Raw genomic sequence first — 23,348 nt, 5'->3', positions numbered from 1 at the left:
TTTCAATCTGCAGTTCATAACCAATAGATTGTGGTCAGAATCCACATCTGCCCCTGGAAATGTCTTACAATTCAAAACCTGGTTCCTAAATCTCTGTCTTACCATTATATAATCTATCTGATACCTATTAGTATCTCCAGGATTCTTCCAGGTATACAACCTTCTTTTATGATTCTTGAACCAAGTGTTAGCTATGATTAAGTTATGCTCTGTGCAAAATTCTACAAGGCGGCTTCCTCTTTCATTTCTTCCCCCCAATCCATATTCACCTACTATGTTTCCTTCTCTCCCTTTTCCTACTGACGAATTCCAGTCACCCATGACTATTAAATTTTCATCTCCCTTCACTACCTGAATAATTTCTTTTATCTCGTCATACATTTCATCAATTTCTTCATCATCTGCAGAGCTAGTTGGCATATAAACTTGTACTACTGTAGTAGGCATGGGCTTTGTGTCTATCTTGGCCACAATAATGCGTTCACTATGCTGTTTGTAGTAGCTAACCCGCACTCCTATTTTTTTATTCATTATTAAACCTACTCCTGCATTACCCCTATTTGATTTTGTATTTATAACCCTGTAATCACCTGACCAAAAGTCTTGTTCCTCCTGCCACCGAACTTCACTAATTCCCACTATATCTAACTTTAACCTATCCATTTCCCTTTTTAAATTTTCTAACCTACCTGCCCGATTAAGGGATCTGACATTCCACGCTCCGATCCGTAGAATGCCAGTTTTCTTTCTCCTGATAACGACGTCCTCTTGAGTAGTCCCCGCCCGGAGATCCGAATGGGGGACTATTTTACCTCCGGAATATTTTACCCAAGAGGACGCCATCATCATTTAATCATACAGTAAAGCTGCATGTCCTCGGGAAAAATTACGGCTGTAGTTTCCCCTTGCTTTCAGCCGTTCGCAGTACCAGCACAGCAAGGCCGTTTTGGTTAATGTTACAAGGCCAGATCAGTCAATCATCCAGACTGTTGCCCCTGCAACTACTGAAAAGGCTGCTGCCCCTCTTCAGGAACCACATGTTTGTCTGGCCTCTCAACAGATACCCCTCCGTTGTGGTTGCACCTACGGTACGGCCATCTGTATCGCTGAGGCACGCAAGCCTCCCCACCAACGGCGAGATCCATGGTTCATGGGGGAAGAGAGGACGGATTAGTAGCTTTGAAAGATGAAATAGGGAAGGCAGCAGACGATCAAATATAAAAAAAGGCAAGGCCTGGTAGAAATCATTGGATACCATAGCTCACGAAATGTTGAATTTGATCGAAGAAAGAACAAACTAAAAAAAGGTGAGGTTGCCAGGAAGTGCAAAACGACAAAGCATGAATGCTTAGAGGAGAACTTGAAACGTCCCCTTAGAAAAATTATAAATGACTGTGCTTAAACTGACACACAATATTTTTTAGCGCAACGCAATCTGACTTTCAAAAATCCCTACAAAAGAATGGCCCTTACTAACAATAACCTATACCTTTCACAAATCACTTACCTCACAAAAATCTTCGTTACTCGAACTACTGCAATACAGCGAGCGCTACTACTGCCAGCTACATAAAAGATTCAAACTACTGAAGGCACTAACTACTGATAGGCATAGTTAGCAAATGAAAGATTTTAGTTCAGAACATACAATGTATTTACCTTAATAGTGTTAAAAAGTCATAATATATACAGCAGTTCATGACATCCAGTCTTACAAATTTACTGTCTCTGATGGACACACGTCCAGATCATCCGCTCTCAAAACTCCGCCAGTTCTCTCCTCACATCCACCACTGCTGGCGGCTCACCTCCAACTGCGCAACGCTACGCGCTGTTAACAGCCAACTGCCCAATACTACAATAGCAAATTCCAACAATGCAAACCAGCCACAGACTGCAAAGTTGTTGAAGTACACGTGACTATGGAAAAAAACAGTAAATTGTAAGAGACATTAAGAGAAGCACCTGTACGAATATCGAAGGTTCAAAAGGAACGCATTACTAAGCAAAGAAGGGAAAGCTGAAAGGTGCAAGGAATGTGTAGACGGTGTATGTATGGTGAACAAACATGAAGATAGTATTATAGAAAGAATAGAGGAAGTAGGTGAAGAGCAGATGGGAAATATGGTACTACAAAGATATTTGACAGCGCACTGAAAGACCTAAGTGCACCTACATGCACATCACATGTACCGATTTCCGTCCGATTCGGATATTTCCTCCGTGCTGCGTCCTTTTTTGGTCTCACAAGGGGACCATCAGACCTATTAATCACGAATTTCAATTAGTCTTATACATTTTGTAGAGGGACCTGTACTGAGTACATAGCTAGCGGTTTTTCTCGCGACGCTTCTACTTTCCGAGAAAAAATCGATATTGAAGTTTTATGGGTATGTCTTATACCTATAAATTTCGTCAAGCGTCGACCCAGCGAGCGTAGCACAGAGGTTAAGGTTCAAAGCTACTGCGCTGGTGGTACCGAGTCAGATCTTTCCTATGTCCTTTTTTCTTTCAATTTCATCGTGAGCAATATCATTAAATAGTATATGCCAAGCAACATGACTCAAAAGTAGTTATTTTCGCCGTAGTAATTTCATTAATAAATCAATCATTACAGCAAACTTTCTTGAGAAGCGTGTTTCGTTTGTTCTCGTAGGTTACAGAATCGTCTTACTCGTATCGCTTGCATCACTTGCTGTGCTACAACAAAATTCCGGATGGTATTTTTTGTACTCGTAGAAGCAGCCGAAACAAATTCTTAGAGCATCACAAACATTTAATCAAAGCTACTGCCTTCCAGGCACACGGATTTTTCAGACATGCTGGAAAACACAGCTCGTTTAAATTCAAAAAGGTTGTTATTTCTTCGATCAACTTCGACACGAATCATGCATATTTGGTAATTTCTGTGAAGGCAGGTCCACTAAATTGATGAAGAATTAAAGAGTGTATTTTTATGGAATCTTCTTGGAAGCCATTCCTCTATAAATCCTTAGCAGGTCGGGAGCATTTTGAATTCTTTTCGTGAAAATCTTAACCTGTCTGTGAAAGTAAACATTAGACGCATCGCTACTCTCGCTTGGTCAAAATGCAACAAAAGTCACAGATGTAGGAGCTACCCATAGAACTTCAACATCGATTTTCTCGCATAACTAGGGGCCATCGCATGAAAAGCCGCTAGACAGATATTCAGGACAGGTCCCTGTACAAAATACCAAAGATTCATCAAAATCCTTGGTTTACACGTCTGATGGTCTCCTTGTTAGAGTGTAATTAAGAATAGTATGAGGTCTTTCGTGACCAGAAGGATACGGTGTACGTATGTAGACCATGACCTGTGTACTGGGAAGAAGCGAAAAATAACAGAGAACTTCTGGAATAGTTTATTCACCGATCGTGACATGTACTGGTTAATTTCTCATTGTGTAAGGGTGTCGGGATAATTTCGATTAGTTAGTGTGTATATACTTGTTATTCTACCAGTTATGCTGTATGGGTGTGAGACTCGGTCTCTCACTGTGAAAAATGAAAAGCCTTTTCAAGTATTTGAAAACAAAATTTTGAGGAAAATTTTCGGAGCAAAAAGGGATGACATTAGCGGAGAGTGGCGAATACTGCATAACGAAGAGGTTCACGAACTCTATTCAAGCCCTGACATAAACAGTATTATTAAATCACGTAGGCCGCGACGGGCGGGTCACGTAGCTCGAATGGATGAGGGCAGGGCAGCGCGCAGAGTACTGGTAGGGCACCTAGAGGGAAAACGTCCTGTGGGCAGACCGAGGCGTAGATGGGAGGACAATGTGAGGGCTGATTTGAGGAGCCTAAGTATTGAAGGTGAATGGAAGGAAATAGCCCAAGACAGGGACAGGTGACGAAAATACGTTGCTGCGGTAATGGACTCTCGAGTCCGGTATGACCAGTGAGTGAGTGAGTGTGTGTGTGTGTGTGTGTGTGTGTGTACTTATGATCTAAGGTTTCAACAGTCAGAGAAGAGGTGTGACTGTTTTAGCACTGCTCCTGTTTATTTTAAATTCGTTTATGATATTAATCATATTAGCTGTTCCTGTTGTTGTTTGATGGCTAAAAATGGCTCTGAGCACTATAGGTCTTAACTTCTAAGGCCATCAGTGCCCTAGAACTTAGAACTACTTAAACCTAACTAACCTAAGGACATCACACACATCCATGCCCGAGGCAGGATTCGAACCTGCGACCGTAGCGGTCGCGCGGTTCCAGACTGTATCGCCTATAACCGCTCGGCCACCTCGGCCGGCTGTTGTTTGATGCCCGGGATTTATGAATAAGGCGGGGGGCTCTTGATTAGCGGGTCCACACACACACACACATACACACACACACACACACACACACACACACACACACACACACACACACACACATATTCGGCGGGGCGGTACCGCTTTGAGTAGGGGGTGCGCTGCTGCCCCACGTGCACAAACACGTGGCGACGACGGAGCGGCCGTGTGGGGGTGGCCAGAACGTCACGTGGCAGCGTTCAGCAATCCACCCCCGCCACGACCAGAAGGCGGGCGGAATCAGATCACTCGTCCGCCCTATTAGCCCTTCAGGAGGGAGAATGGCGGCAAGCCTCTGAGGTTTCTCTCCCGCCCTATAATGAAGCTGTCTTCAGGGCTACTACGGGCTTCGCTGACAACGTCGCCGCCAGAGAGTATCCACCGATAAGCCAAAGCATTGTGACACTACTCACCGCGACGTTGGACGCAGCCTGGTCTCCTTGTGGGCGCGTGACACGGTATCAAAAGCTGCAGAGGTCGATTTACTGCTCATTCTCAAGTTATGCCCTATGTATATCGTGGTACGTGACGAGGCATTGTTGTATTGCGGTGTGAACAGCATCATCGACAACACGAGACAATAGGAGCCTCATGTATGTACACTACTGGCCATTAAAACTGCTACACCAAGAAGCAAGTCATAAACGGGTATTCATTGGACAAATATACTATACTAGAACTGACATGTCATTACATTTTCACGCAATTTGTGTGCATAGATCCTGAGAAAACAGTACCCAGAACAACCACCTCTGGCCGTAATAACGGCCTTGATACGCCTGGGCATTGTGTCAAACAGAGCTTGGATAGAGTGTACAGGTACAGCTGCCCATGCACCTTCAACACGATACCACAGTTCATCGAGAGTAGTGACTGGCGTATTGTGACGAGACAGTTGCTCGACCACCATTGACCAGACGTTTTCAATTGATGAGAGATCTGGAGAATGTGCTGGCCAGGGCAGCAGTCGAACATTTTCTGTATCCAGAAACGCCCGTACAGGACCTGCAACATGCGGTCGTGCATTATCCTGCCGAAATGTAGGGTTTCGCAGGGATCGAATTAAGGGTATAGCCACGGGTCGTAACACATCTGAAATGTAACGTCCACTGTTCAAAGTGCCGTCAATGCGAACAAGAGGTGACCGAGACGTGTAACCAATGGCACCCCATACCATCACACGGGATATACGCCAGTATGGCGATGACGGATACACGCTTGCTATGTGCGTTCACCGCGATGTCGCCAAACACGGATGCGACCATCATGATGCTGTTAACAGAACCTGGATTCATCCGAAAAAATGACGTTTTGCCATTCGTCCACCCAGGTTCGTCGTCGAGTACACAATCGCAGGCGCTCCTGTCTGTGATCCAGCGTCAAGGGTAACCGCAACCACGGTCTCCGAGCTGATAGTCCGTGCTGCTGCAAACGTCGTCGAACTGTTCGTGCAGATTGTTGTTGTCCTGCAAACGTCCCTATCTTTTGACTCAGGCATCGAGACGTGGCTGCACGATCCATTACATCCATGCGGATGTAATGTCATCTCGACTGCTAGTGATACGAGGCCGTTGGGATCCAGCACGGCGTTCCGTATTACCCTCCTGAACCCACCGATTCCATATTCTGCCAACAGTCATTGGACCTCTACCAACGCGAGCAGCAATGTCGCGATGCGATAAACCTCAATCGCGATAGGGTACAATTCGACCTTTGTCAAAGTCGGAAATGTGATGGTACCCATTTCTCCTCCTTACACGAGGCATCACAACAACGTTTCACCAGGCATCGCCGGTCAACTGCTGTTTGTGTTTGAGAAATCGGTTGGAAACTTTCCTCATGTGAGCTCGTTGTAGGTGTCGCAACCCGCGCCAACCTTGTGTGAATGCTCTGAAAAGCAAATCGTTTGAATATGACAGCATCTTTTTCCTGTCGGTTAAATTTCGCGTCTGTAGCACGTCATCTTCGTGGTATAGCAATTTTAATGGCCAGTAGCGTAATTAAAGACGCCTAGGAGCTTGGAGATTAGACGTAGGGCAGTCTGACTGGGATACTGGAAGCATTATGAGTGGGGTGTGCAGCACATTCACGAGCATTACGGAGAGGGTCAGTGTGAGTGATACTGACGCTAATCGAGGTGTGGTGCATCTTCACTGAGGAGCCGAAAGATGATTACCGCTGCCCACAGCGGGACCTGGCAGCGATGCAGGCACGTAACGCAGTAAGAAACAGCCTGAAAAGTCTGTAAGGGTGTTGTAAGGTAGTTTTGCTCACAAATAAATATTAAGGGCAGACGTAGATCAAAATGCATACTGCCATTTAAACATCAATATCTCCTACAATACAAGTGTTTAAACAGGGATGCCCAATCCTTTCGACAGGTGGGCCAAATTTTTAAGAGGGGATTTCCCCACGGGTGCATTACCAGTTATTTTTTTGTGAACCAAAGCAAGCAAGAGGTATTATTTTTTAAAGAAAATAAAATAAATTTAAGGAAAGAACTTTTATTATACGAGGGCAGTTCAATAAGTAATGCAACACATTCTTTTTCTGAAACAGGGGTTGTTTTATTCAGCATTGAAATACACCAGGTTATTCCCCAATCTTTTAGCTACACAACACTATTTTTCAACGTAATCTCCATTCAATGCTACGGCCTTACGCCACCTTGAAATGAGGGCCTGTATGCCTGCACGGTACCATTCCACTGGTCGATGTCGGAGCCAACGTCGTACTGCATCAATAACTTCTTCATCATCCGCGTAGTGCGTCCCACGGATTGCGTCCTTCATTGGGCCAAACATATGGAAATCCGACGGTGCGAGATCGGGGCTGTAGGGTGCATGAGGAAGAACAGTCCACTGAAGTTTTGTGAGCTCCTCTCGGGTGCGAAGACTTGTGTGAGGTCTTGCGTTGTCATGAAGAAGGAGAAGTTTGTTCTGATTTTTGTGCCTACGAACACGCTGAAGTCGTTTCTTCAATTTCTGAAGAGTAGCACAATACACTTCAGAGTTGATCGTTTGACCATGGGGAAGGACATCGAACAGAATAACCCCTTCAGCGTCCCAGAAGACTGTAACCGTGACTTTACCGGCTGAGGGTATGGTTTTAAACTTTTTCTTGGTAGGGGAGTGGGTGTGGCGCCACTCCATTGATTGCCGTTTTGTTTCAGGTTCGAAGTGATGAACCCATGTTTCATCGCCTGTAACAATCTTTGACAAGAAATTGTCACCCTCAGCCACATGACGAGCAAGCAATTCCGCACAGATGGTTCTCCTTTGCTCTTTATGGTGTTCGGTTAGACAACGGGGGACCCAGCGGGAACAAAGCTTTGAATATCCCAACTGGTGAACAATTGTGACAGCACTACCAACAGAGATGTCAAGTTGAGCACTGAGTTGTTTGATGGTGATCCGTCGATCATCTCGAACGAGTGTGTTCGCACGCTCCGCCATTGCAGGAGTCACAGCTGTGCACGGCCGGCCCGCACGCGGGAGATCAGACAGTCTTGCTTGACCTTGCGGCGATGATGACACACGCTTTGCCCAACGACTCACCGTGCTTTTGTCCACTGCCAGATCACCGTAGACATTCTGCAAGCGCCTATGAATATCTGAGATGCCCTGGTTTTCCGCCAGAAGAAACTCGATCACTGCCCATTGTTTGCAACGCACATCCGTTACAGACGCCATTTTAACAGTTCCGAACAGCGCTGCCACCTGTCGGAAGTCAATGAAACTATACGAGACGAAGCGGGAATGTTTGAAAATATTCCACAAGAAATTTCCGGTTTTTTCAACCAAAATTGGCCGAGAAAAAAAATGTGTTGCATTACTTATTGAACTGCCCTCGTATATTAAAGCGCCAAAGGAACTGGTATGGGCATGTGTATTCAAATACTGAGATATCTAAACAGGCAGTATACGGCGCTGCGGTCGGTAACGCCTATATAGGACAACAATTCTTTGGCGCAGTTGTTAGATCCGTTACTGCTGTTACAATGGCATGTTATCAAGGTTTAGATGAGTTTGAACGTGGTGTTATAGTCGGCGCACGTGCAATGGGACACAGCGTCTCCGAGGTAGCGATGAAATGGCGATTTTTCCGTGCGAAAATTTCACAAGTGTACCGTGAATATCGGGAATCCGGTAGAACATCAAATGTCCGACATCGCCGCGGCCGGAAAAAGATCCTGCAAGAACAGGACCAACGACAACTCAAGAGAATCGTTCAACGTGACAGAAGTGCAACCCTTGCGCAAATGGTTGGAGATTTCAATGTTAGGCCATCAACAAGTGTCAGCGTGCCAACCACTCAACGAAACATCCTCGATGTGGACTTTAGGAGCAGAATGCCCTCTCGTGTACCCTTGATGACTGCACGACACAAAGCTTTACGTCTCGCCTGGTCGGTCAACACCGACATTGGACTGTTGAAGGCTGGAAACATGTTGCATGGTCGGACGAGTCTCGTTTCAAATTGTATCGAGCGGATGGACGTGTACGGGTATGGAGACAACTTCATGAATCCATGGATCCTGCATGTCAGCAGGGTATTGTTCAAGCTGCTGGAGGCTCTGTAATGGTGTGGGGCGTGTGCAGTTGGAGTGATATGGAACACCTGACATGTGTAGATACGAGTCTGACAGGTGTCACGTACGTAAGCACCCTGTCTGATCACCTGCATCCATTCATGTCGATTGTGCATTCCGCCGGAATTGGGCAATTCCAGCACGACAATGCGACACCCCACACGTCCAGAATTGCTAAAGAGGCTCCAGGAACACTCTTCTTAGCTTATGCACTTGCCGGCCGGGGTGGCCGAGTGGTTCTAGGCGCTACAATCTGGAGCCGCGCGTCCGCTACTGTCGCAGGTTCGAATCCTGCCTTGGTCATGGATGTGTGTGATGTCCTTAGGTTAGTTAGGTTTAAGTAGTTCTAAGTTCTAGGGTACTGATGACCTCAGAAGTTAAGTCCCATAGTGCTCAGAGCCATTTGATCCAAATTTGTTTTAGAGAACTCTTTCAAACCAAACTGATTAAATTTATCTTTTAACTGCGCATCACATTGCATTTCGTAACATTCTATTTGCAAATGTCCCGGTAGTGGACTCATGTCTACGGAGAACGGCGTAGAAAAAATAGAAAAAAGCAGATGTTTCTTAAAATCCTGAAATCGATTTACGAACTCGTATTTCAAGTCAGATATCAAAGAAGCGTATTTAACAGCTGCCACCTGTGTGACGTCCGATTGCTTTGACAGTGTAAGAAAGTGTGTGTAGTTTTTGTTCGTAACTGTTGTTCCCAAAACCCATGTTTCATTTGGAATGAGGAAATAAGATCATGCATGAAATTAATCAGCTGTTCTTTTCCTTGAAGTCGGGCATTAACATCATTTAGGTGGCTAGTTATATAGACCAAGAACGAAAATTCTGAAAGCAGTTCTTTATCTTCAAACTCCGGGAGTCTCTTTGACTTGCTTTCAAGGAATGATTGTATTTCTTGTTTCAAATCAAACACTCTTTTCAAATTTTCGCACAGGTTAGCCATCTTATTTCTTTATAATACAACATGTTATAATCCTGTGAATCAAAAAAACTTCAGAAATTCTTGGATATGACAGTGATTTGATCCTTTCGACTTAATAAAATTCACTGTTTTGGCAACTACCTTCATGGCATGGTCCTTTTTTGAGGGACTTGGCACATAAGTTCTCTTGATGGATAATGCAATGAAAGTTTGGCATTGGCGCATTTCCAACATTTCGGGCCACATTTCTGTCAACTGAACTAATCTTCGTGGTTCCCGGCCATTGCTGGAACACCATTTGTTGTTAGCCCCGATATTTTAACGAAAAGCGATTTAATGTCGATATAACTGCTTCCAACGAATCTCGTAACTTGTTGGTCCTTAAGTGGGCACAATGCCGTAATTTTTCAGTTTTATTAAAATGGGCATCAACACCTCTGACATAAATCGTCGCTTGGGCGGTATACGCCGTGTCTGTGCATTCATCCAAAGCCAGAGAGTAAAATACAAACTGAGATGCACGATTTTTTAAAATGATCTTCCAGTTATCTTCCAATGTCGTCCACTCGTCTAGTAATAGCGGGTGGCTGTAATTAAACTTTCCCTAATTATCATGTTATAAAACGGAAACTAATTACCGTACGAGTGCCAAACTTGGGAACATCGATGTCAAGGACATGGGAAAGAGAAATAATACAGAGTCCAATCAATCCAAACCCTTTTAACGTACTGCTACGGTATATCATACCGTAACATACCGGTACCATTACTGCTACGAAAGGGGCTCAATATGGCGCCCATGAGTGACCAGAAGAGTCTGAAAGCGCAGAACTGCATTCTGCGCAGAGGAGCGAAGCATGTTCGCAGGTATGCTGGCTACCTCTCATGATACGCTGCCCTTCAGATCAGCGGATGTGTGAATGTTCCCTGGTAAACCCATATCGTCAGGTACCCCCACAACCAGAAATCACAGGGAGTGAGATCAGGTGATCGTGCCGGCCAAGCACTTGGAAACGATCGGCCGATAATTCGATCGTTTCCAAATGTGTTTCAGAGAAGCAGGTGAACTTCACGAGCAATGTGGGGTCCCCACCGCTGAGTTCAGTGCGTCTCTCTCCTGTAGGGAGGGTGTGACATGCTGGCGAAGCATATCGAAGTAACACTGGCCAGTCACACTGCACGTCTTTGGTCCTTGAGTGCCAACATGTTCAAAAAAGAATGGGCCAATGATGAAAGTGGCCGTGTATAGTGTCATAAAGTGACACATCGACCATACAGAGGAACATCACGCACAGTAAGTGGAGTGATGTTCCCCACACTCGACAATTCTGTGTGTTCAGCCGGCCAAGTGGCCGAGCAGTTCTAGGCGCTACAGCGTGGAAACGCGCGATCGCTACGGTCGCAGGTTCGATTCCTGATGTGTGTGATGTCCGTAGGTTATTTAGGTTTAAGTAGTTCTAAGTTATAGGAGACTGAAGACCTCAGAAGTTAAGTCCCATAGTGCTCAGAGCCATCTGAACCATTTTTGTGTGTTCACCTCACCTTTCAGAGAAAAATGGTTCAAATGGCTCTGAGCACTATGGGACTCAACTGCTGTGGTCATTAGTCCCCTAGAACTTAGAACTACTTAAACCTAACTAACCTAAGGACATCACACACATCCATGCCCGAGGCAGGATTCGAACCTGCGACCGAAGCAGTCGCACGGTTCCGGACTGCGCGCCTAGAACCGCGAGACCACCGCGGCCGGCCATTAGAGAAAAATGAGTTTCGTCTGTCCATAGGATGGTCCAGGGTCAGCCCTAATCAACTTAAATCCTTCCGAGTAGTGGAGAGCGAAGTCAACACTTCGTTGTGCGTCCAGTGGTGCAAGCTGCTGTACAATATGGATCCTGTACAGGTACCATATGAGAATGGTTCGAAGCACCTTCCCTACAGTGGACAACGGGATGTTCAACTGTCGTGGCACAGCACGCGCACTCCCTGACGATTGGGAATTGCGCGCAGCGTTGTCTGCCGCCCGCCTGTGTGGCCGAGCGGTTCTAGGCGCTTCAGTCTGGAACCGCGCCACCGCTACGGTCGCAGGTTCGAATCCTGCCTCGGGCATGGATGTGTGTGATGTCTTTAGGTTAGTTAGGTTTAAGTAGTTCTACACTACTGGCCCTTAAAATTGCTACACCATGAAGATGGCATGCTACAGACGCGAAATTTAACCGACAGGAAGAAGATGCTGTGATATGCAAGCGATTTGATTTTCAGAGCATTCACACAAGGTTGGCGCCGGTGGCGACACCTACAACGTGCTGACATGAGGAAAGTTTTCAACCGATTTCTCATACACAAATAGCAGTTGACCGGCGTTGCCTGGTGAAACGTTGTGATGCCTCGTGTAAGGAGGAGAAATGCGTACTGTCCATCTCGTTTCCGACTTTGATATAGGTCATATTGTAGCCTACCGCGATTGCGGTTTACCGTATTGCGACAATGCTGCTCGCGTTGGTTGAGATCCAATGACTGTTAGCAGAATATGTAATCGGTGGGTTCCGGAAGGTAATAGGGAACGCCGTGCTGGATCCCAACGGCCTCGTATCACTAGCAGTCGAGATGACAGGCATCTTATCTGCATGGCTGTAACGGATCGTGCAGCCACGTCTCGATCCCCGAGTCAACAGATGGGGACGTTTGCAAGACAACAACTATCTACAGGAACAGTTCGACAACGTTTGCAGCAGCTCGGACTATCAGCTCGGAGACCATGGCTACGGTTACCCTTGACGCTGCATCACAGACAGGAGCGCTTGCGATGGTGTACTCGACGACGAACCTGGGTGCCGAATGGCAGAATGTCATTTTTTCGGATGAATCCAGGTTCTGTTTACAGCATCATGATGGTCGCATCCGTGTTTGGCGACATCGCGGTGAAGGCACATTGGAAGCGTGTATTCGTCATCGCTATACTGGCGCATCACCCAGCGTGATGGTATTGTGTGCCATTGGTTACACGTCTCGGTCACCTCTTCTCCCCATTGACGGCACTTTGAACAGTGGACGCTACATTTGAGATGTGTTACGACCCGTGGCTCTACCCTTCATCCGATCCCTGCGAAACCCTACATTTCAGCAGGATAATGCACGACCGCATGTTGCAGGTCCTGTACGGCCTTTCTGGATACAGAAAATGTTCGACTGCTGCCCTGGCCAGCACATTCTCCAGATCTCTCATCAATTGAAAACGTCTAGTCAATGGTGGTCGAGCAACTGTCTCGTCACAATACGCCAGTCACTACTCTCGATGAACTGTGGTATCGTGTTGAAGCTTCACGGGCAGCTGTACCTGTACACGCCATCCAAGCTCTGTTTTACTCAATGCCCAGGCCTTGATAGGCCGTTATTACGGCCTGAGGTGGTTGTTCGGGGTACTGATTTCTCAGGATCTATGCACCCAAACTGCGTGAAAATGTAGTCAAATATCAGTTCTAGTATAATATATTTGTCCAATGAAGACCCGTTTATCATCTGCATTTCTTCTTGGTGCAGCAATTTTAATGGCCAGTAGTGTAAGATCTAGGAGAGTGATGACCTCAAATGTTAAGTCCCATAGTGCTCAGAGCCATTTGAACCATTTTTTTCGTTGTCTGCCATAGCAACAGCGATTTCGTCAACCACCTGTGGTGCAGCCGGTCGCCGGCCACTTCCCGGAGCGACGCCTAGTTCTCCAGTCGACTCGATCTGCGTCTTCATGCTCCACACAGCAGGTGGAGAAAGAGGACCCTTCCGTAATCTTTTCAGCCTGCGATATTCTCGAATAGCAGCTGCTGCATTACTGTTGTTTTGGTAATAGAGCTTCACCAATAATGCCCTGCTCCTTTGTCGAAGCTCTCATCGACTCGTCAACAAGTGCACTGCGACAGATTAGGTGTGTGAGGCTATGAACCACGATGACTGATCGCGCCACCTGAGACCCCATACTCTGGACATTAATGCTACCAAGTCTGGTACTCGTACCGTAATTAGTTTCCGTTTTATAACATGTTAAATAGGGAAAGTTTAATTATAACCACTTGAGTGTCTGACGAGACAGGCTTATTTTTGAGAAATCCTTTTTGTTTTGTGGAGACACAGTTTCAACGACGGTCTCTAAGCATTCGTCAACCACTTCGCCATCTGATCATGGCTTTGATTTTTTTTGTCAGTATCAGAGCTACTGCTTAACTCTAACTCGCTTTCACATTGCATGTTGACTCTTAATTCGCCCTTGTAAATACCTGCTGTTGAGCAGAAAGTTTCCATTTTAACTCGTTTACTTGGTCTTGTCAAAATTGTCCTTTTACTTATCAAGCATAACTGCATGTTTAGTCTCGTAATGCCGCTTGATGTTATATTCTTTTGGAACCGAGACAGATTCATTGCCTATCGGACATAGGAGATTTGTTTTATATTCCACAGAAAAGTAGTTTGCAGTCCTTGTCTTGAAATATTCTCAACTCCTCTGCAACGAGTACCAGACTTGGTAGCATTAATGTCCAGAGTATGGGGTCTCAGGTGGCGCGATCAGTCATCGTGGTTCATAGCCTCACACACCTGATCTGTCGCAGTGCACTTGTTGATGTGTCAACATGAGCTTGGACAAAAGGAGCAGGGCGTTATTGGTGAAGCTCTATTATAAAAACAACAGTAATGCTGCAGCTCGAGAATATCGCCCGCTGAAAGGATTATGGAAGGGTCTTCTTTCTCCACCTGCTGTGTGGAGCCTGAAGAAGCAGATCGAATCGACTGGAGAACTGGGCGTCGCTCCGGGAAGTCACCAGAGGAACGGAAGGTTTCAAATGATTGGAAAAGAGCACAGGTAGTTCCAGTTTTCAAGAAGGGTCGTCGAGCGGATGCGCAGAACTATAGGCCTATATCTCTGACATCGATCTGTTGTAGAATTTTAGAACATGTTTTTTGCCCGCGTATCATGTCATTTCTGGAAACCCAGAACCTACTCTGTAGGAATCAACATGGATTCCGGAAACAGCGATCGTGTGAGACCCAACTCGCTTTATTTGTTCGTGAGACCCAGAAAATTTTAGATACAGGCTCCCAAGTAGATGCCATTTTCCTTGACTTCCGGAAGGCGTTCGATACAGTTCCGCACTGTCGCCTGATAAATAAAGTAAGAGCCTACGGAATATCAGACCAGCGGTGTGGCTGGATTGAAGAGATTTTAGCAAACAGAACACAGCATGTTTTTCTCAATGGAGAGACGTCTACAGACGTTAAAGTATCCTCTGGCGTGCAACAGGGGAGTGTTATGGGACCACTGCTTTTCACAATATATATAAATAACCTAGTAGATGGTGTTGGAAGTTCCATGCGGCTTTTCGCGGATGATGCTGCAGTATACAGAGAAGTTGCAGTATTAGAAAATTGCAGCGAAATGCAGGAAGATCTGCAGCGGATAGGCATTTGGTGCAGGGAGTGGCAACTGACCCTTAACATAGACAAATGGAATGTATTGCGAATACATAGAAAGAAGGATCCTTTATTGTATGATTATATGATAGCGGAACGAACACTGGTAGCAGTTACTTCTGTAAAATATCTGGGAGTATGCGTGCGGAACGATTTGAAGTGGAATGATCATATAAAATTAATTGTTGGTAAGGCGGGTAGCAGTTTGAGATTCATTGGGAGAGTCCTTAGAAAATGTAGTCCATCAACAAAGGAGGTGGCTTACAAACCACTCGTTCGACCTATACTTGAGTATTGCTCATCAGTGTGGGATCCGTACCAGATCGGGTTGACGGAGAAGATAGAGAAGATCCAAAGAAGAGCGGCGCGTTTCGTCACAGGGTTATTTGGTAAGCGTGATAGCGTTACGGAGATGTTTAGCAAACTCAAGTGACAGACTCTGCAAGAGAGGCGCTCTGCATCGCGGTGTAGCTTGCTGTCCAGGTTTCGAGAGGGTGCGTTTCTGGATGAGGTATCGAATATATTGCTTCCCCCTACTTGTACCTCCCGAGGAGATCGCGAATGTAAAATTAGAGAGATTAGAGCGCGCACGGAGGCTTTCAGACAGTCGTTCTTCCCGCGAACCATACGCGACTGGAACAGGAAAGGGAGGTAATGACTGTGGCACGTAAAGTGCCCTCCGCCACACACCGTTGGGTGGCTTGCGGAGTATAAATGTAGATGTAGATGTAGATGTAGAATTTTTGCGCCCTACGGCTGCCGCTACGGCGTGAAAATTATTCCTGATCTCTTAACATGGAGGTGACTTTAACATATCGAATACAGACTCGAATTCATTTGGTTCGATACGGACAGAGTGCCTTGTGAAGAACTTTTCAAGACGTTTTCAGAAAACTATCTTGAGCACGTAGTTCAACAGCCACGCCGGCCGGAGTGCCCGAGCGGTTCTAGGTGATACAGTCCAGAACCGAGCGACCGCTACGGTCGCAGGTTCGAATCCTGCCTCGGGCATGGATGTGTGTGATGTCCTTAGGTTAGTTCGGTTTAAGTAGTTCTAAGTTCTAGGGGACTGATGACCAAAGAAGTTAAGTCCCATAGTGCTCAGAGCCATTTTTTCAACAGCCACACGGAATGAAACTGTATTAGATTTTTTTAGCTTCAAGCAGGTCAAACCTTATCGACGGTGTCATTATAGAGACAGGGATTGGTTGGGTGGTCGATTCGGGGGAGGGGACCAAATAGTGAGGTCATCGGTCCCATCGGATTAGGAAAGGATGTAAAGAGAATTCGGCTGTGCCCTGTTAAAGCAACCATCGCCGCGTTTGCCTGAAGCGATTTAGGGAAATCACGGAAAACATAAATCAGGATGGCCGGATGCGGGTTTGAACCGTCGTGCTCCTCCCGAATGGTAGTCCAGTGATCTAACCACTGTGCCACCTTGCTCGGTGGAGACAGGGATTAATGAGTGTGATAACATCATAGCGACAATCGTGAGCCATGCTCACTCCGAACTATGCATTTCCTTGAACTTTGCTCTCTATCTGTGTTTGGTTTCCCGCCGTTGTTGCCGTTATGCCATGGTTCTTCCTCCTTCTACGCGTGACAGCAGCAATGTGTACCGATATTAGCATTGTGTACCATCTTTGGTCTTGTGCATATAGTTTCTGGCTAGGGGGTGTGCGGTCAGTCGGTCGGTTGGTGCGGACCAGGGAGGACAGCTCCGTGTGGTGCAGTCGGCTGGGTCCGCTGGCGGTCCCTGCACATTGTCAGAGCGTGTGTGGCGCTGTCCGATCGCTACGAGCTTCGTGGCTCACCGAACCAGGACGTCAAAGTTGAGTAGTGATTTCAACTACCCAAGCCACGTCCGTTCATGTTCTGTCGTTCGTTTCGGTGGTTCGCTGTTGGGGAGCTTTTCCTGTGAGCAACAACGACTGTTTGTAGTGGTGAAATCGAGCTGCTGTGTGATGGAATTAACTATATTGGTTCACCACAATTCAAGTGCACCAGCGGAATTTTCTGCCTTGTGGCCGTTAGTGTTCTGGTTACATGTAATTGGGCCCACCACCTGTCTCACCTAAGTGATAATGTTGCGTGGGCAGGCCACCCCCCCCCCCCCCCCCACCCCGCTCCTCCAGACGTCTGAGAGCCGTTGTCTATACTGTCGTTTTCATGGGTGTTTAACGGTCTGTTGGAATCCATTAAAAGAAAAAGAATTATTGTGTTTTATGTAAATCAACTGTGGGCCTTCAGCGGATTAAAGCCTTATTCTCAAAATTTCCCCTTAAGCGAAAACATCGTAGCCTTCTGCCTTAAAATATTACGGTAATACATTTTAAAATTTTGAAATTTAATTGTCGCCTTCAGCCATTTGTATTGCATCTTGTATGTGTTTCTTCTATCCACTTTTGCCTTGAGGCTTTCCACCTAGCTGTGATATATAATTTGCAATTTTAACTGCATGTCTTCAGTCACTTCAAATTTATCTTGTTGCTTTTTAAGATTTCTTGTTTGGAGACCTTCAGCCGTGAAAGAACTGGATTTTGAAACTCGTAGTTGTAAAGGTACGGCTATGTGCCGTTTTGGTTTAAAGGTGTTGTTAAATTACAATAAATTACAATTTTGAAGTGAAACTGACCGACACCTTATTTGGCCCTTTCCACAATCCTAATCACGTGTTCTGCCCAGCAGGTTTAGCGCGGAGGTTACTGAAATTAATAAATCAGTCAAGAATACTATGAGAATATTCTTGCTAGAAGGAGCAGATAAGCAGTTGCTAGCTTATCCCACTTACATAATGAATGGAGATCACTTAGTTCTAGTATGACGGACGAAGAGACAACGGCCTCGCCTCATCGGGAACACCGATTCCCGTCGAATTACCGAAGTTAAGCGGTGTCGGGGTTGGCTGTCGTTTGGATGGGTATGGGTCACCGTCCGGTTCTGCCGAGTGCTATTGAGCAAGTGGGGTCCACTCAGCCCTCGTGAGGTCAATTGTGGAGATACAGCGGCCACGACCCTTAACATAGACAAATGTAATGTATTGCGAATACATAGAAAGAAGGATCCTTTATTGTATGATTATATGATATCGGAACAAACACTGGTAGCAGTTCTCTCTCTCTCTATTCGTTTAGTCGGTTCCGATTCTTCGTGACCCCACGAACCAAATCACGCCACTTTTTCCTGTCTTGCACTTTCTCCCGTAGACCTTCCAGGTTGGAACACATTGCTTCCGTGATGCCATCGACCCATCTCATCCTCTGACGTCCTCTTCTTCTAGTTCCTTCAATCTTCCCCAGCATTAATGTTTTTTCCAGCGAGGCATGCCTTCGCATAATGTGTCCAAAGTAGGTCAGCTTTTGTTTTAACATTAGACCTTCCAGGGAGAAATCTGGTTTTATTTGCTCCAATATTGATCTGTTGGTTCTCTTTGCAGTCCATGGAACTCTAAGAAGTTTTCTACAACACCACAATTCGAAGGAGTCAATTCTTCGCCGTTCAGCCTTTCTAATGGTCCAGGTCTCACACCCATACATCACAACTGGAAAGACCATAGCCCTCACAATACGGATCTTTGTTGCTAGTGTTATATCTCTGGACCTTATAACCCTGTCAAGGTTTGACATCGCCTGTCTACCGAGCAACAGGCGTCTCCGGATTTCATGGCTGCAGTCGCCATCAGCAGAGATCTGGGAACCGAGATAACTGAATGTGGTCAGTACTTCCATGGTTTCTCCTGCTATATCCCACGAATTGGTAGGTGTTGTTGCCATAATTTTCGTTTTCTTCACATTCAGCCTAAGACCGGCCTTTTCACTTTCTTCTTAGTGTTCTCAATTCTTCTTCACTTTCTGCCAACAGGATCATATCATCCGAGTACCTGAGGTTGTTTACATTTATTCCACCTATTTTAATTCCTGTTTCTCCTTCATCTAGCCTCGCATTCCTTATAACATGTTCTGCATACAGACTGAATAAGTACGGTGACAGTATGCAGCCTTGCCAGACCCCTTTCTGAATCTTTATCCATTTCGTTGTTCCATACATAGTTCTCAACTGATAGCCATCTAGCCTTCTTGCTGTTCCTTTCCTTGGGAATGTGTTTCTCTGAGGCCTCCTTGACAGTATTAACTACTTCTGTCCACATCTCTTGTGAGCCTTTGTCCTCCAGCACTAATACATTAAATCTGTTTTGCACCTCTACAGTGTAGTCGGAGGGTATAGAGTTAAGGTCGTATCTGCAAGTTGGGATACTTTTTGCTACATTCTGAAGTTTCAGCTGAAATTTTGCAATAAGGAGCTCATGATCTGATCCGCAGTCAGCCCCAGGTCTTGTTGTAGCTGACTGAACCGCGCTCTTCCACCTCTGATTACAAAGTATGTAATCAATTTGGTTCCGGCGTTGGCCATCTGGCGAAGTCCAGGTATATGGGCGTCGTTTTGGTAGTTGAAACAGTGTATTAGTAATTATCAATGAATTTTCTTGGCAGAATTCTAGGAGTCTCTCCTGCTTCATTTGCTGTACGAAGACCATATTTCCCTACCTTCTACAGCTTGATTTCCCACTTTTGCATTCCAATCTCCAACTATGAAGACAATATCCTTTTTTGGTGTTGACAATAGTAATTCTTGTAAATCTCCATAGAACTGGTTAATAATTTCCTTGGTTGGCGCATAAACTTGAATTACTGTGATGTTGAGGGGCTGACCTTGAAGTCTGATGGACATCATTCTATCATTTTTGTATTTGTATCCCATTACAGCTTTTCTCACTTTATCACTAACTATGAAGGCTATTCCATTACTTCTGTTATTATCGTGCCGAGAATAATACACCATATGGCCATCCGAAGCAAATTCTCCCATGCCAGTCCACCTCATTTCACTTATTCCCAATATATCGATGTTAATTTTCTCCATTTCTCTTTTCACTTTTCAAGTTTTCCTTGATACGTGGATCTTACATTCCATGTTCCTATGCAGTGCTTCTCTTTGCACCATCTTACTCTTCTTGAAGCTCCTCTCAACCTGGTTCCCCCCGGAGATCCGATCGGGGAACATTAGTTACTTCTGTAAAATATCTGGGAGTATGCGTACGGAACGATCTGAAGTGGAATGATCACATAAAAGTAATTGTTGGTAAGGCGGGTGCCAGGTTGAGATTCATTGGGAGAGTCCTTAGAAAATCATCAACAAAGGAGGTGGTTTACGAAACACTCGTTCGACCTATACTTGACAGTGTGGGATCCGTACCAGATCGGGTTGACGGAGGAGATAGAGAAGATCCAAAGAAGAGCGGCGCGTTTCGTCACAGGGTTATTTGGTAAGCGTGATAGCGTTACGGAGATGTTTAGCAAACTCGAGCGGCAGACTCTGCAAGAGAGGCGCTGTGCATCGCCGTGTAGCTTGCTGTTCAGGCTTCGAGAGAGTGCGTTTCTGGGTGAGGTATCGAATATATTGCTTCCCCCTACTTATACCTCCAGAGGAGATCACGAATGTAAAATTAGAGAGATTCGAGCGCGCACGGAGGCTTTCCGGCAGTCGTTCTTCCCGCGAACCATACGCGACTGGAACAGGAAAGGGAGGTAATGACAGTGGCACGTAAAGTGCCCTCCGCCACACACCGTTGGGTGGCTTGCGGAGTATAAATGTAGATGTAAATGTAGAAAAGTGCAACACCCAGGAATGCGTTGTGCTGACCACGTGCCCCACCCTATCCGCATCGGGTGACGCCTAAGGGCTGAGGATGACACGGCGGCCGGTCGGTGCCGTTGGGCCTTCAGCACCTGCTCAGACTGTATGTGTTTGTTTTATGACGGACGTAGAGTGATTACGCGCCAAGTTTATGATTATAAATCGCGCTCTGGAGAAGTATGTGCCTAGAAAGAGGATATAGAACGGAAAAGACTCGCCATGCTTTAACAATAAATTTGGTAAACTGCTGAAGAAGCAATGGCTGTTACACTTGCGATTCAGAAGAGAACGCCCAAATGACGAAAAGCAAAATTTAGTGGAGATTCGTGGCTCTGTAGGAAGATCGTTGCACGAAGCATGGAACTATCACCTTCACGCCTTAGCAAAAGGATCTTGCCTGGAGCTCGATAGGGTCTACGTACAGTCACTAAATAGGTCTAAGGCTTCGATTTAGTCACTCGACGGCAAGTCGTGTGGGGCAGTAGAAGATAGAAAAAGTAAAACCAAAGTTTTGAATTTAAGAAGTCATTCACGCAGGACGGTCACACAAACGTACCGTCGACTGTCGCACACAGTAACATGCCACAGTAACAGCCATCCCTGGCGTAGAGAAACAACTGAAGGAGTTGAAAACACATAAGTTGCCAGGTCCTGATGGAATCCCAGTTCGGATTTACAATGAGTACTCTACGGCATTCTCCCTTGCTTAACTTGCATTTATCGCGAATCTCTAGGCCAACGTAAAGTCGCAAGTGACTGGAAAAATCCACAGGTGAGTCTTGTATATAAGAAGAGCAAAAGAACGGAACCACAGAATTTCGGACCCATATAACATCGGTTTGCTGCAGGATTCTAGCACATACTCTCAGTTGGAATATAGGTAATTTCTGTCCACAAATCAGCATGGTTTTAGAAAGCATCACCCATACTAAACTCAGCTTGCCCTTTTCTCAGATGATATGCTGCGAACCATGGATGAAGGGCAACAGGTAGATTCATATACATACATGAAAAAAAGTTTTGCATCACCCCGGTTCCTGAAGATAGACGTTGACTGTGGATATTGTATCACAGACAGTCCATCTGACTGTTCGGAGGTGTCACTAAACCCGCCCAAACATGTAAACAACCTTGCATGAGCAACGTCTATTAGACGGAGGGCGTCCGACAGCCGATCAGTTCCGGTCATTCCACCAGGAAGGAGGTACACGGCTCGTGTTGTCTGTAGTTCAACCATGCCTAGACGGTCATTATCGCGGTTCGATCGCGTCCGCATTGTTACTTTGTGCCAGGAAGGACTCTCAACAAGGAGGGTGTAAAGGCGTCTTGGAGTGAACCAAATGTTCAAATGTGTGTGAAATCTTATGGGACTTAACTGCTAAGGTCATCGGTCCCTAAGCTTGCTTATTACTTAACCTAAATTATCCTAAGGACAAACACACACACACACACACACACACGGCCGAGGGAGGACTCGAACCTCCGCCGGGACCAGCCGCACAGTCCATGACTGCAGCGCCTTAGACCGCTCGGCTAAGCCCCTGCGTCTCGGAGTGAACCAAAGCGATGTTGTTCGGACATGCAGGAGATACAGAGAGACAGGAACTGTTGATGACATGCCTCGCTCAGGCCGCCCAAGCGCTACTACTGCAGTGGATGACCGCTAGCTACGGATTATGGCTCGGAGGAACCCTGACAGCAAAGTCACCATGTTGAATAATGGTTTTCGTGCAGCCACAGGACGTCGTGTTACGACTCAAACAGTGTGCAATAGCCTGCATTATGTTCAACTTCACTCCCGACGTCCATGGCCAGGTCCATCTTTGCAACCACGACACCATGCAGCGCGGTGCAGATGGGCCCAACAACATGCGAATGGACCGCTCAGGATTTGCATCACGTTCTCTGCACCGATGAGTGCTGCATATGCCTTGAACCAGATAATCGTCGGAGACATGTTTGGAGGCAACCCGGTCAGGCTGAACGCCTTAGACACATTGCCTAGCGAGTGCAGCAAGGTGGAAGTTCCCTGCTGTTTTGGGGTGGCATTATGTGAGGCCGACGTAGGCCGCTGGTGATCATGGAAGGCGCCATAACGGCTGTACGATACGTGAATACCATCCTCCGACCGATAGTGCAACCATATCGGTGGCATATTGGCGAGGCATTCTTCTTCATGGACGACAATTCGTGCCTCCGTCGTGCACATGTAGTCAGTGACTTCCTTCAGGATAACGACATCGCATGACTGGAGTGTCCAGCATCTTCTCCAGACATGAACATGCCTGGGACAGATTGAAAAGTGCTGTTTGTGGACGACGTGATCCACCAACCACTCCGGGGGATCTACGCCG

This window comes from Schistocerca nitens, chromosome 12 (assembly GCF_023898315.1).
Source record: "Schistocerca nitens isolate TAMUIC-IGC-003100 chromosome 12, iqSchNite1.1, whole genome shotgun sequence".
NCBI classification, from domain to species: Eukaryota; Metazoa; Arthropoda; class Insecta; order Orthoptera; family Acrididae; genus Schistocerca; species Schistocerca nitens.
The sequence above is the reverse complement of the archived record's forward strand: the minus strand, read 5'-3'. Positions refer to the sequence as shown.